Here is a 12,668-nt window from a genome sequence, read left to right as displayed (position 1 = left end):
AGGCAGGCTATTTTCAGAGTCAAGAAACAAGTATTGCTCCTTGGCAAACATGTACTTGGTAAAGTAAATCCATTGGGCATATTTCTTGGGCTTCAGACAATAATTCTGATGTCTAAAGAATCAAACAGGACAGGCAAAAAAAAAAAAAAAAAAAAAAAAAAGAAAGAGAAGAAATTCTTTGATGATTGTTATTCCTGGGTTTGTTTATCTTGTCTTTAGCTTGTCCTGATCCCACGTTTCACATCTAGTCACCCTTGTCTCTGTTTTGTTGTTGTGTGAAGCTCGTGTCTCTGAGTGTCTGTGTGTATGTGTCGTATTTCCTGTTTTACTTTGACAGTGTTGTGTGCTATGTCAGTGTGTCTACTTTTGCTTCCCTTTGTCTCTCCAAAAGTTGAATCTGTTCATCTGGACGTAGCGTTTTGTGGGAGAAATGTTTCGTCACCCATCCAAGTGACTTCTTCAGTCTCAGCTGACTGCAGGTTTCCCCAATCTTCTAAACAGTACATTTGCATAATGACTGAAACCAGCCCACTGAAGGAACAATGGGCTGGGAGGTCAGTTCCTTAATCATAATTATGCAAATTCTCATGACCACTGACACTATGTTACTCTGTTTGTGTCGGGGGCAGTGTTGGGTAAGTTACTTTAAAAAAAGTAATTAATTACTAATTACTAATTACTTAGTCAATATTGTATTTAAAATACTTATCTAATTACTGTGTCAGAAAAGTAACTTAATTACTAAATAAGTAATTTAACTAAATACTTCTTAAAATCCCTATAAACCTTGAGTGGGCAAACAATAGAAATTAAACTCTTTAAATAATAAATACATTTTTTTTAAAGACGTAGACTCTACAGTACGCAGCGGTAGCATCTCTTCCACAATGTAGCCTGCAATCATATTTTAAGCTCACCTTCAGATGCTTTCTGTGCTGCTGAAGTAAAATCAGGTTTTGCCTGCTTAGCAGGAGTTGCCGCGGCGTTATCCATGGATGATGAACAAGGATCACTCAGAAGTGTTTGTCTATGCTCTCGTGTCAGGCGCTTCAGTAGATTACTTGTGCTATTAACAGCAGCCAATAGTTTTTTCTCCCCAGGACATAGCTTACATATTACTGTAGTATTCTTGTCTGCTTGTTTCAGAAAAGTGAAGAGACGGGTATATGTCCATTTCAAAAAACAAGCACTCGCTTCAGCCGAGTCCAACATCTTCCGCTTTAGAATGCGGCTATGCAGCAAACTGGCGCAAAATGACGTGCACCTGCACTGCAACGATGTTAAAGCGGCAGAGTTTACTTCTACGTTTAGAAGACAAATTATTGAAATTAAATAATGATATTCAGCGAGTTTAATTATTTTACAATGTAAGATAAGATAAGATAAGATAAGATAAGATAAGATAAGATAAGATAAGACTTTATTGATCCCACAACGGGGAAATTTTTGCGTCACCTCAGCTCAGGTACAGATATATGAAGGAAATACAAAAATACAAATAAGTACAATCAATGAAAAAAAGTAAGATAATACACTATATACAATGGTAGCATACACAGTATGTGATTATGGAAGACAAACTATATAGCTTGGAAGGTCATGGAAGGTCCATTATGCATGAAGTGGTGACCGTGGATGTTCACAGTGTCCAGTGACTTATGACATCGTGATTGAGGAGTTATAGAGTCTAACTGCTGTTGGGATGAATGATCTGCGAAAGCGCTCCTTCCTGCAGCGAGGGTGTTTCAGTCTCTGACTAAAGGAGCTGCTCAGCCCACTCACATACTCATGCAGTGGATGATGTGGGTTGTTCATGATGGATGTCAGCTTTACTAACATCCTCCCCTCACCAACCACCTCCACAGACTCCAGGGGACATCCCAGCACGGAGCTAGACCTCCGCACCAGTTTGTCAATCCTGCTCCTGTCCCTGTCCGTGCATCCACTCCCCCAGCAGGCCACTGCATAGAAAAGGGCAGATGCTACCACAGTGTCATAGAATGTCCTTAACAGAGTCCTGCAGACTCCGAAGGACCTCAGTCTCCTCAGCAGGTGGAGTCGACTCTGGCCCTTCTTATACAGGACGTCTGTATTTGTCTTACGTCTGTAACGTAAGTACATTGTAAGTAACTGTAATTACAATACCTAAAAATGAACAGTAATTAGTTACTCTACTTTTTCAGTGGAAAAGTAATTTAATTACAGTAACGCGTTACTTAGTAACACATTACACCCAACACTGGTCGGGGGACTCTATCCTTGGGGTGGACCAATTTTTAGCGCAGCGTGTTTTGGGGTTTAAAAGCCACAGAGACCCGGTGTTTAGAAAAAATGCGTCTCAACTGTCCCGATACTCCTGACACATACGGGATCACTGCAGGTTTTCGCTTGGGCAGCGGTTGTCCTTCTCTCCTGGATCGGCTGGAGCTTTCTTTAGGTGTCTTTCCAGCTTTGACAAAAGTCCAGATGGGATAACCACATTTACTCAGGGCCTTCTTGATGTGCTGTTCTTCTGCCTCCCTGGCCGCTGTGTCATTGGGGATGGTGTTTGCTCTGTGTTGTAGCGTTGAGCATGCAGCATACTCAACCTCTGGGCGACCACTATGGTTGCAATGCAAGTCCACAAATCACCTGGGATGAGGCAACCGATCCTGGTGGTGCAGGTTTGCAGTTAATCACCATCTAATTTATAAACACAGACAGATTGCCATCATATCGTAATCACCTGGGATCAGTTTGCATGAAGAGCACAGCCCTATTGCTGCATCAAATAGTGACACAAAACTGTGAGTTACCATGAGGTTTGTGACAGGTAGTTTACTAAAAATATATAGTTGATATATAGTTACAATGACCATATCTCCGCTGTAGACTGCTCCACTATCTTCCTCTCCCTCAGGAACAGAAATCAGCTGAGGAGGAGTTCACAGGACAAAAAAAAGCCTGTTTGATTTGTTTTCTTTCGACTCAACCTTTATCAATTATTATTAATTACTATTAATAATAATAATAAAATTAATAATTATTATTATTAATTACTATTAATAATAATAATTCAGTGTCCAACCTGTATGGCTAATTGGACCATGTACATTGATTTTGGCTTTTTTACATTTTCGCATATTAATGCAATTAATACAATATTTCTTATTTTATTTAGACAGATGTCTGCCCGGGATCCTAAAGTGGGAGCTCACAAAGAGCTAGTGTTTCCTCCTAATTGGCTGGATATGCCTGACATACATGAACACGAACAGTGCACAGGGCAGCCTGGTGCTGATCCCTGCTTCAAGCCCTCAGTGGGAGTTATTCGTAGCCTTCGGCATGAACGCATGGTTGGGCTGGAGGATCACCCCTTTCCTTTCCGGCAACCACCTGCAGCAATGCCTGTGGACCTACGGAGCATGGAGTTCACTAATCTTTTTGGTAGATATTATACCCAGCAAGAAGGCAATTTCAGGGACAGACATTTCAGGTCAGTGTCCTCAAGCTGTTTGAAAGATGGCACTGAGGACAAGGTCCAGGTACCAAGGGGTAGCCAGGGCACAGGTATGTGAATTGTAAGTTGCTGGGCACCCCTCAGGAACCAGGAGATTAAAGAGGAGATACCAAAATACAACATACATCTTTCATGCCCGTCTCCTAGAGGCATAGAGAGGGATGCCATACGTTTATGAGACATTCGGGCTGCCGTACTCACACGGGGCAAAGACAGCCATAACACGGAAACCAGAAGACAACACACAAACACACACACTGGGTTTCCCATGTCTCAATGGGTAAGGCCCGAAGCATCCCCACACCACTGCTCTTATTGTTTATCTCATGGTGTGAATGAGATGCTTGATGTTACATGTTATGAACTGGGAAGCCTGAGAGTGAAACTTGCGAGAACAAGCTGGGTTCCTCTAGCAGGCCAGAGAAGCTTTTGCTTGCTGAGCTAACGCGTTAGCCACAGCCAGGTCCCGCTGGCTGTGTAAACCCACAAAACCGTGGGCAATACGCCAGGGGATACGACTGGCTGTAGGACCCTAGGCGAACGCCTAGGGTCCTACAGTGCAACAGTGCTACTGTGCAACCCTCAAGACCGTGAGACTAGGCGCCAGCAAATAGTCTCACTGTAGCTTCTAAGCTTTTAATAATCGAATAATTATTTTTATTACAGAAATCCTGGGAGGTTGTCGAGACAGGCTCCCAACCCCGAAGGTAAACAGACACACCCTGCCTCCAAAACCACACAGTGTGCCACACAAAGTACATGCATGCAACCAAGTGGAGATCAAACAATCACCAATTTGATCTCTGCACACCTGTTTTATACGTAAGCTGAGGGCTGACCCACTGAGCAATCCCCGTATATATGAAATATGTAACAGAGTAGAGAGCTAGTCTCGATATGATAACGAACACGTTTTCTTTCACTCTACCTGAGCTCACCATCTTGGTAACAGCTCAGCCTCTTTGCTCTTCCTGGTGTGTAAACAGAATCCGGCTTCACAATAAAATGTGCCAGCGTCATCATTACTGCTGCCAACGGTTTTTATGTTTAAAATGGAGGCTGCGTCTGCTTAATGTTGTCAGACTGTTTATTCATACGCTGCTCCTAAATACATTTGTATTGCAGGTCTGTTTTTCATAGCAAATGTAGGTGAAACACTTGCATTTACATAGTTTAACACATCGGTGCACCACAGAGCCGCGCATCACACAATGCAATGAAGAAAATACATTTTGTCAAGAATTTTTTTAAATGAAGTTATTTAATTGATGAGTCGTTGCAGCCATAGTTGAAAGTTATGTCCAATTTTTTGGGTGGTCTTTGGCATTCTTCAGTACATTCTGTGCAGTTTACCCAGAGCAAATCATATAAGATGCATGTTAGAGAACGTAACACCACAAATGTGTGAAGAAAAAGTAAAAGATTAAGTATCAATTTATTTCTAACGTTCTGTTTTCAGCACTCCATTCAGCATCTGCTGAAACTGTCACTAGAGATCAACTAATATTATTATTATTACTATTATTTATTTATTGCCTGTAAGGACTGCAGTTCCATCATAAACATAAAGCTTAAATTGTGCCCCAATCTGCATATTTACATTTTGCGAACTGAAATCGGCTGTTTTGCTTTGTAATAACAGCTTACATAAGATGTGCAGGAGATGACATTGCTGCTTGTATGCAAAGTCAATTCAATTCATCTCAATTTCAAGTAATAGCCCAAGAAAAAAAATGGTGAACAAAATACAGAAATTCTCAAAGATTATGTAAAAAACGGGCTTTAATATAAACTTCACTGGAAATGTTATTTATAATTTTACTGTTTTTCTTATTATTTGATAATCATTAGTCATTGAATCATCAGTCAATCATCATTGTGTGAACTACTTTATTACCTTTGATCATTGATTATTTTTCATGTATTTTTTTCCTTTGCACTAAAACAGAACTTTTCTTCATGTGCAAAGTTGTGTGAAGTTAGTACCAACTACTTTTAAGTAGTTATCAACTACAGGCTAACTTTCTATAAACTCCTCAGCTAAATACAAAGGTGGACTATCCAATGGACTATGATCAGGTTGCTACAAATCAGTTATGCCTGTTGATCCACTATGAAATCCATTATTTCAGCAGTTGCTTGTTTCCCTGACTAATAAAAATCACAATGGCATGATTAATGGAAGAAAGTTTGTATTACCAGTTGGTCTGAACAAACTACAACTATCATAGCAATAAGCCTGTAATAACATTACTACTGATGGTTTCCAACAGTAGAATACAGAGGAGGTGAGGAGTCTTTGGTGTGGTTGGCTGTGCTGAAATGTACATGAGGCGTGGAGTACAAAACATCTGCATGGCCACAGGGGGCGCTGTTGGTGGCAGCAATCTTACTCAAGTTCTCTTCACTCTGGAAGATACAAATCAGTCTTTAGAAACTATTTTCTAAACAAATTAAATTGTACAGATACACAAAGATTCAAATTTATATAGCACAAATTCACATTTCTTTTTTTCACAGTTTACATCATTTAAAAAAAGGGGGTTACACCCAGCTGTGCCTTGTTAGTAAAAAAAAAAAAAGGGGAGAGAAAAAGGAAAATAAGAAAAGAAAAAGAAAATAGGTAGAAATCACAGAAATAGATACCATAATGATGCAAAAACAAATTGCAGCAACACAAAGTGCTTCTTATGAAATCATCCTGAATCCTTGACTGTAAGAGGACCATGATCTTTATATTGATGGATGATTCCACAGTTCCCACTACCTGATAAAATCCAAAAATACTCTGGCATGAAACCTGAAAAATCAAGTACTTACTTTGTTCTGAGGACAGGTGACAAGGCTGTAGTCATCTGTGCTTTCAACTCTGTTTCCTTGGGGGCATTTGGCAGTGGTGTAAATTGAAAATACTCCTTCAGGAGGTAAATTGCTCAATCTGTCCCCCTCTCTGATCTCTTCATACAACTGACTGGCCTGGAGGACAAAAAAAAAAGTTAATTGAAATCAAATGAAGCTAAAATCAAGTTCAGGTATCTCGTAATTCCTAAAACTCACCGTTGTAATGTCAGGAGGCTCTGTTTCCATGAAGAGCACAGCCCTATTGCTGCATCAAATAGTGACACAAAACTGTGAGTTACCATGAGGTTTGTGACAGGTAGTTTACTAAAAATATATAGTTGATATATAGTTACAATGACCATATCTCCGCTGTAGACTGCTCCACTATCTTCCTCTCCCTCAGGAACAGAAATCAGCTGAGGAGGAGTTCACAGGACAAAAAAAAGCCTGTTTGATTTGTTTTCTTTCGACTCAACCTTTATCAATTATTATTAATTACTATTAATAATAATAATAAAATTAATAATTATTATTATTAATTACTATTAATAATAATAATTCAGTGTCCAACCTGTATGGCTAATTGGACCATGTACATTGATTTTGGCTTTTTTACATTTTCGCATATTAATGCAATTAATACAATATTTCTTATTTTATTTAGACAGATGTCTGCCCGGGATCCTAAAGTGGGAGCTCACAAAGAGCTAGTGTTTCCTCCTAATTGGCTGGATATGCCTGACATACATGAACACGAACAGTGCACAGGGCAGCCTGGTGCTGATCCCTGCTTCAAGCCCTCAGTGGGAGTTATTCGTAGCCTTCGGCATGAACGCATGGTTGGGCTGGAGGATCACCCCTTTCCTTTCCGGCAACCACCTGCAGCAATGCCTGTGGACCTACGGAGCATGGAGTTCACTAATCTTTTTGGTAGATATTATACCCAGCAAGAAGGCAATTTCAGGGACAGACATTTCAGGTCAGTGTCCTCAAGCTGTTTGAAAGATGGCACTGAGGACAAGGTCCAGGTACCAAGGGGTAGCCAGGGCACAGGTATGTGAATTGTAAGTTGCTGGGCACCCCTCAGGAACCAGGAGATTAAAGAGGAGATACCAAAATACAACATACATCTTTCATGCCCGTCTCCTAGAGGCATAGAGAGGGATGCCATACGTTTATGAGACATTCGGGCTGCCGTACTCACACGGGGCAAAGACAGCCATAACACGGAAACCAGAAGACAACACACAAACACACACACTGGGTTTCCCATGTCTCAATGGGTAAGGCCCGAAGCATCCCCACACCACTGCTCTTATTGTTTATCTCATGGTGTGAATGAGATGCTTGATGTTACATGTTATGAACTGGGAAGCCTGAGAGTGAAACTTGCGAGAACAAGCTGGGTTCCTCTAGCAGGCCAGAGAAGCTTTTGCTTGCTGAGCTAACGCGTTAGCCACAGCCAGGTCCCGCTGGCTGTGTAAACCCACAAAACCGTGGGCAATACGCCAGGGGATACGACCGGCTGTAGGACCCTAGGCGTTCGCCTAGGGTCCTACAGTGCAACAGTGCTACTGTGCAACCCTCAAGACCGTGAGACTAGGCGCCAGCAAATAGTCTCACTGTAGCTTCTAAGCTTTTAATAATCGAATAATTATTTTTATTACAGAAATCCTGGGAGGTTGTCGAGACAGGCTCCCAACCCCGAAGGTAAACAGACACACCCTGCCTCCAAAACCACACAGTGTGCCACACAAAGTACATGCATGCAACCAAGTGGAGATCAAACAATCACCAATTTGATCTCTGCACACCTGTTTTATACGTAAGCTGAGGGCTGACCCACTGAGCAATCCCCGTATATATGAAATATGTAACAGAGTAGAGAGCTAGTCTCGATATGATAACGAACACGTTTTCTTTCACTCTACCTGAGCTCACCATCTTGGTAACAGCTCAGCCTCTTTGCTCTTCCTGGTGTGTAAACAGAATCCGGCTTCACAATAAAATGTGCCAGCGTCATCATTACTGCTGCCAACGGTTTTTATGTTTAAAATGGAGGCTGCGTCTGCTTAATGTTGTCAGACTGTTTATTCATACGCTGCTCCTAAATACATTTGTATTGCAGGTCTGTTTTTCATAGCAAATGTAGGTGAAACACTTGCATTTACATAGTTTAACACATCGGTGCACCACAGAGCCGCGCATCACACAATGCAATGAAGAAAATACATTTTGTCAAGAATTTTTTTAAATGAAGTTATTTAATTGATGAGTCGTTGCAGCCATAGTTGAAAGTTATGTCCAATTTTTTGGGTGGTCTTTGGCATTCTTCAGTACATTCTGTGCAGTTTACCCAGAGCAAATCATATAAGATGCATGTTAGAGAACGTAACACCACAAATGTGTGAAGAAAAAGTAAAAGATTAAGTATCAATTTATTTCTAACGTTCTGTTTTCAGCACTCCATTCAGCATCTGCTGAAACTGTCACTAGAGATCAACTAATATTATTATTATTACTATTATTTATTTATTGCCTGTAAGGACTGCAGTTCCATCATAAACATAAAGCTTAAATTGTGCCCCAATCTGCATATTTACATTTTGCGAACTGAAATCGGCTGTTTTGCTTTGTAATAACAGCTTACATAAGATGTGCAGGAGATGACATTGCTGCTTGTATGCAAAGTCAATTCAATTCATCTCAATTTCAAGTAATAGCCCAAGAAAAAAAATGGTGAACAAAATACAGAAATTCTCAAAGATTATGTAAAAAACGGGCTTTAATATAAACTTCACTGGAAATGTTATTTATAATTTTACTGTTTTTCTTATTATTTGATAATCATTAGTCATTGAATCATCAGTCAATCATCATTGTGTGAACTACTTTATTACCTTTGATCATTGATTATTTTTCATGTATTTTTTTCCTTTGCACTAAAACAGAACTTTTCTTCATGTGCAAAGTTGTGTGAAGTTAGTACCAACTACTTTTAAGTAGTTATCAACTACAGGCTAACTTTCTATAAACTCCTCAGCTAAATACAAAGGTGGACTATCCAATGGACTATGATCAGGTTGCTACAAATCAGTTATGCCTGTTGATCCACTATGAAATCCATTATTTCAGCAGTTGCTTGTTTCCCTGACTAATAAAAATCACAATGGCATGATTAATGGAAGAAAGTTTGTATTACCAGTTGGTCTGAACAAACTACAACTATCATAGCAATAAGCCTGTAATAACATTACTACTGATGGTTTCCAACAGTAGAATACAGAGGAGGTGAGGAGTCTTTGGTGTGGTTGGCTGTGCTGAAATGTACATGAGGCGTGGAGTACAAAACATCTGCATGGCCACAGGGGGCGCTGTTGGTGGCAGCAATCTTACTCAAGTTCTCTTCACTCTGGAAGATACAAATCAGTCTTTAGAAACTATTTTCTAAACAAATTAAATTGTACAGATACACAAAGATTCAAATTTATATAGCACAAATTCACATTTCTTTTTTTCACAGTTTACATCATTTAAAAAAAGGGGGTTACACCCAGCTGTGCCTTGTTAGTAAAAAAAAAAAAAGGGGAGAGAAAAAGGAAAATAAGAAAAGAAAAAGAAAATAGGTAGAAATCACAGAAATAGATACCATAATGATGCAAAAACAAATTGCAGCAACACAAAGTGCTTCTTATGAAATCATCCTGAATCCTTGACTGTAAGAGGACCATGATCTTTATATTGATGGATGATTCCACAGTTCCCACTACCTGATAAAATCCAAAAATACTCTGGCATGAAACCTGAAAAATCAAGTACTTACTTTGTTCTGAGGACAGGTGACAAGGCTGTAGTCATCTGTGCTTTCAACTCTGTTTCCTTGGGGGCATTTGGCAGTGGTGTAAATTGAAAATACTCCTTCAGGAGGTAAATTGCTCAATCTGTCCCCCTCTCTGATCTCTTCATACAACTGACTGGCCTGGAGGACAAAAAAAAAAGTTAATTGAAATCAAATGAAGCTAAAATCAAGCTCAGGTATCTCGTAATTCCTAAAACTCACCGTTGTAATGTCAGGAGGCTCTGTTTCCATGAAGAGCACAGCCCTATTGCTGCATCAAATAGTGACACAAAACTGTGAGTTACCATGAGGTTTGTGACAGGTAGTTTACTAAAAATATATAGTTGATATATAGTTACAATGACCATATCTCCGCTGTAGACTGCTCCACTATCTTCCTCTCCCTCAGGAACAGAAATCAGCTGAGGAGGAGTTCACAGGACAAAAAAAAGCCTGTTTGATTTGTTTTCTTTCGACTCAACCTTTATCAATTATTATTAATTACTATTAATAATAATAATAAAATTAATAATTATTATTATTAATTACTATTAATAATAATAATTCAGTGTCCAACCTGTATGGCTAATTGGACCATGTACATTGATTTTGGCTTTTTTACATTTTCGAATATTAATGCAATTAATACAATATTTCTTATTTTATTTAGACAGATGTCTGCCCGGGATCCTAAAGTGGGAGCTCACAAAGAGCTAGTGTTTCCTCCTAATTGGCTGGATATGCCTGACATACATGAACACGAACAGTGCACAGGGCAGCCTGGTGCTGATCCCTGCTTCAAGCCCTCAGTGGGAGTTATTCGTAGCCTTCGGCATGAACGCATGGTTGGGCTGGAGGATCACCCCTTTCCTTTCCGGCAACCACCTGCAGCAATGCCTGTGGACCTACGGAGCATGGAGTTCACTAATCTTTTTGGTAGATATTATACCCAGCAAGAAGGCAATTTCAGGGACAGACATTTCAGGTCAGTGTCCTCAAGCTGTTTGAAAGATGGCACTGAGGACAAGGTCCAGGTACCAAGGGGTAGCCAGGGCACAGGTATGTGAATTGTAAGTTGCTGGGCACCCCTCAGGAACCAGGAGATTAAAGAGGAGATACCAAAATACAACATACATCTTTCATGCCCGTCTCCTAGAGGCATAGAGAGGGATGCCATACGTTTATGAGACATTCGGGCTGCCGTACTCACACGGGGCAAAGACAGCCATAACACGGAAACCAGAAGACAACACACAAACACACACACTGGGTTTCCCATGTCTCAATGGGTAAGGCCCGAAGCATCCCCACACCACTGCTCTTATTGTTTATCTCATGGTGTGAATGAGATGCTTGATGTTACATGTTATGAACTGGGAAGCCTGAGAGTGAAACTTGCGAGAACAAGCTGGGTTCCTCTAGCAGGCCAGAGAAGCTTTTGCTTGCTGAGCTAACGCGTTAGCCACAGCCAGGTCCCGCTGGCTGTGTAAACCCACAAAACCGTGGGCAATACGCCAGGGGATACGACCGGCTGTAGGACCCTAGGCGTTCGCCTAGGGTCCTACAGTGCAACAGTGCTACTGTGCAACCCTCAAGACCGTGAGACTAGGTGCCAGCAAATAGTCTCACTGTAGCTTCTAAGCTTTTAATAATCGAATAATTATTTTTATTACAGAAATCCTGGGAGGTTGTCGAGACAGGCTCCCAACCCCGAAGGTAAACAGACACACCCTGCCTCCAAAACCACACAGTGTGCCACACAAAGTACATGCATGCAACCAAGTGGAGATCAAACAATCACCAATTTGATCTCTGCACACCTGTTTTATACGTAAGCTGAGGGCTGACCCACTGAGCAATCCCCGTATATATGAAATATGTAACAGAGTAGAGAGCTAGTCTCGATATGATAACGAACACGTTTTCTTTCACTCTACCTGAGCTCACCATCTTGGTAACAGCTCAGCCTCTTTGCTCTTCCTGGTGTGTAAACAGAATCCGGCTTCACAATAAAATGTGCCAGCGTCATCATTACTGCTGCCAACGGTTTTTATGTTTAAAATGGAGGCTGCGTCTGCTTAATGTTGTCAGACTGTTTATTCATACGCTGCTCCTAAATACATTTGTATTGCAGGTCTGTTTTTCATAGCAAATGTAGGTGAAACACTTGCATTTACATAGTTTAACACATCGGTGCACCACAGAGCCGCGCATCACACAATGCAATGAAGAAAATACATTTTGTCAAGAATTTTTTTAAATGAAGTTATTTAATTGATGAGTCGTTGCAGCCATAGTTGAAAGTTATGTCCAATTTTTTGGGTGGTCTTTGGCATTCTTCAGTACATTCTGTGCAGTTTACCCAGAGCAAATCATATAAGATGCATGTTAGAGAACGTAACACCACAAATGTGTGAAGAAAAAGTAAAAGATTAAGTATCAATTTATTTCTAACGTTCTGTTTTCAGCACTCCATTCAGCATCTGCTGA

This window comes from Perissodus microlepis, chromosome 20 (assembly GCF_051167445.1).
Source record: "Perissodus microlepis isolate ML-2025 ecotype Zambia chromosome 20, ASM5116744v1, whole genome shotgun sequence".
NCBI classification, from domain to species: domain Eukaryota; kingdom Metazoa; phylum Chordata; class Actinopteri; order Cichliformes; family Cichlidae; genus Perissodus; species Perissodus microlepis.
Note: the sequence above shows the minus strand (reverse complement) of the source record.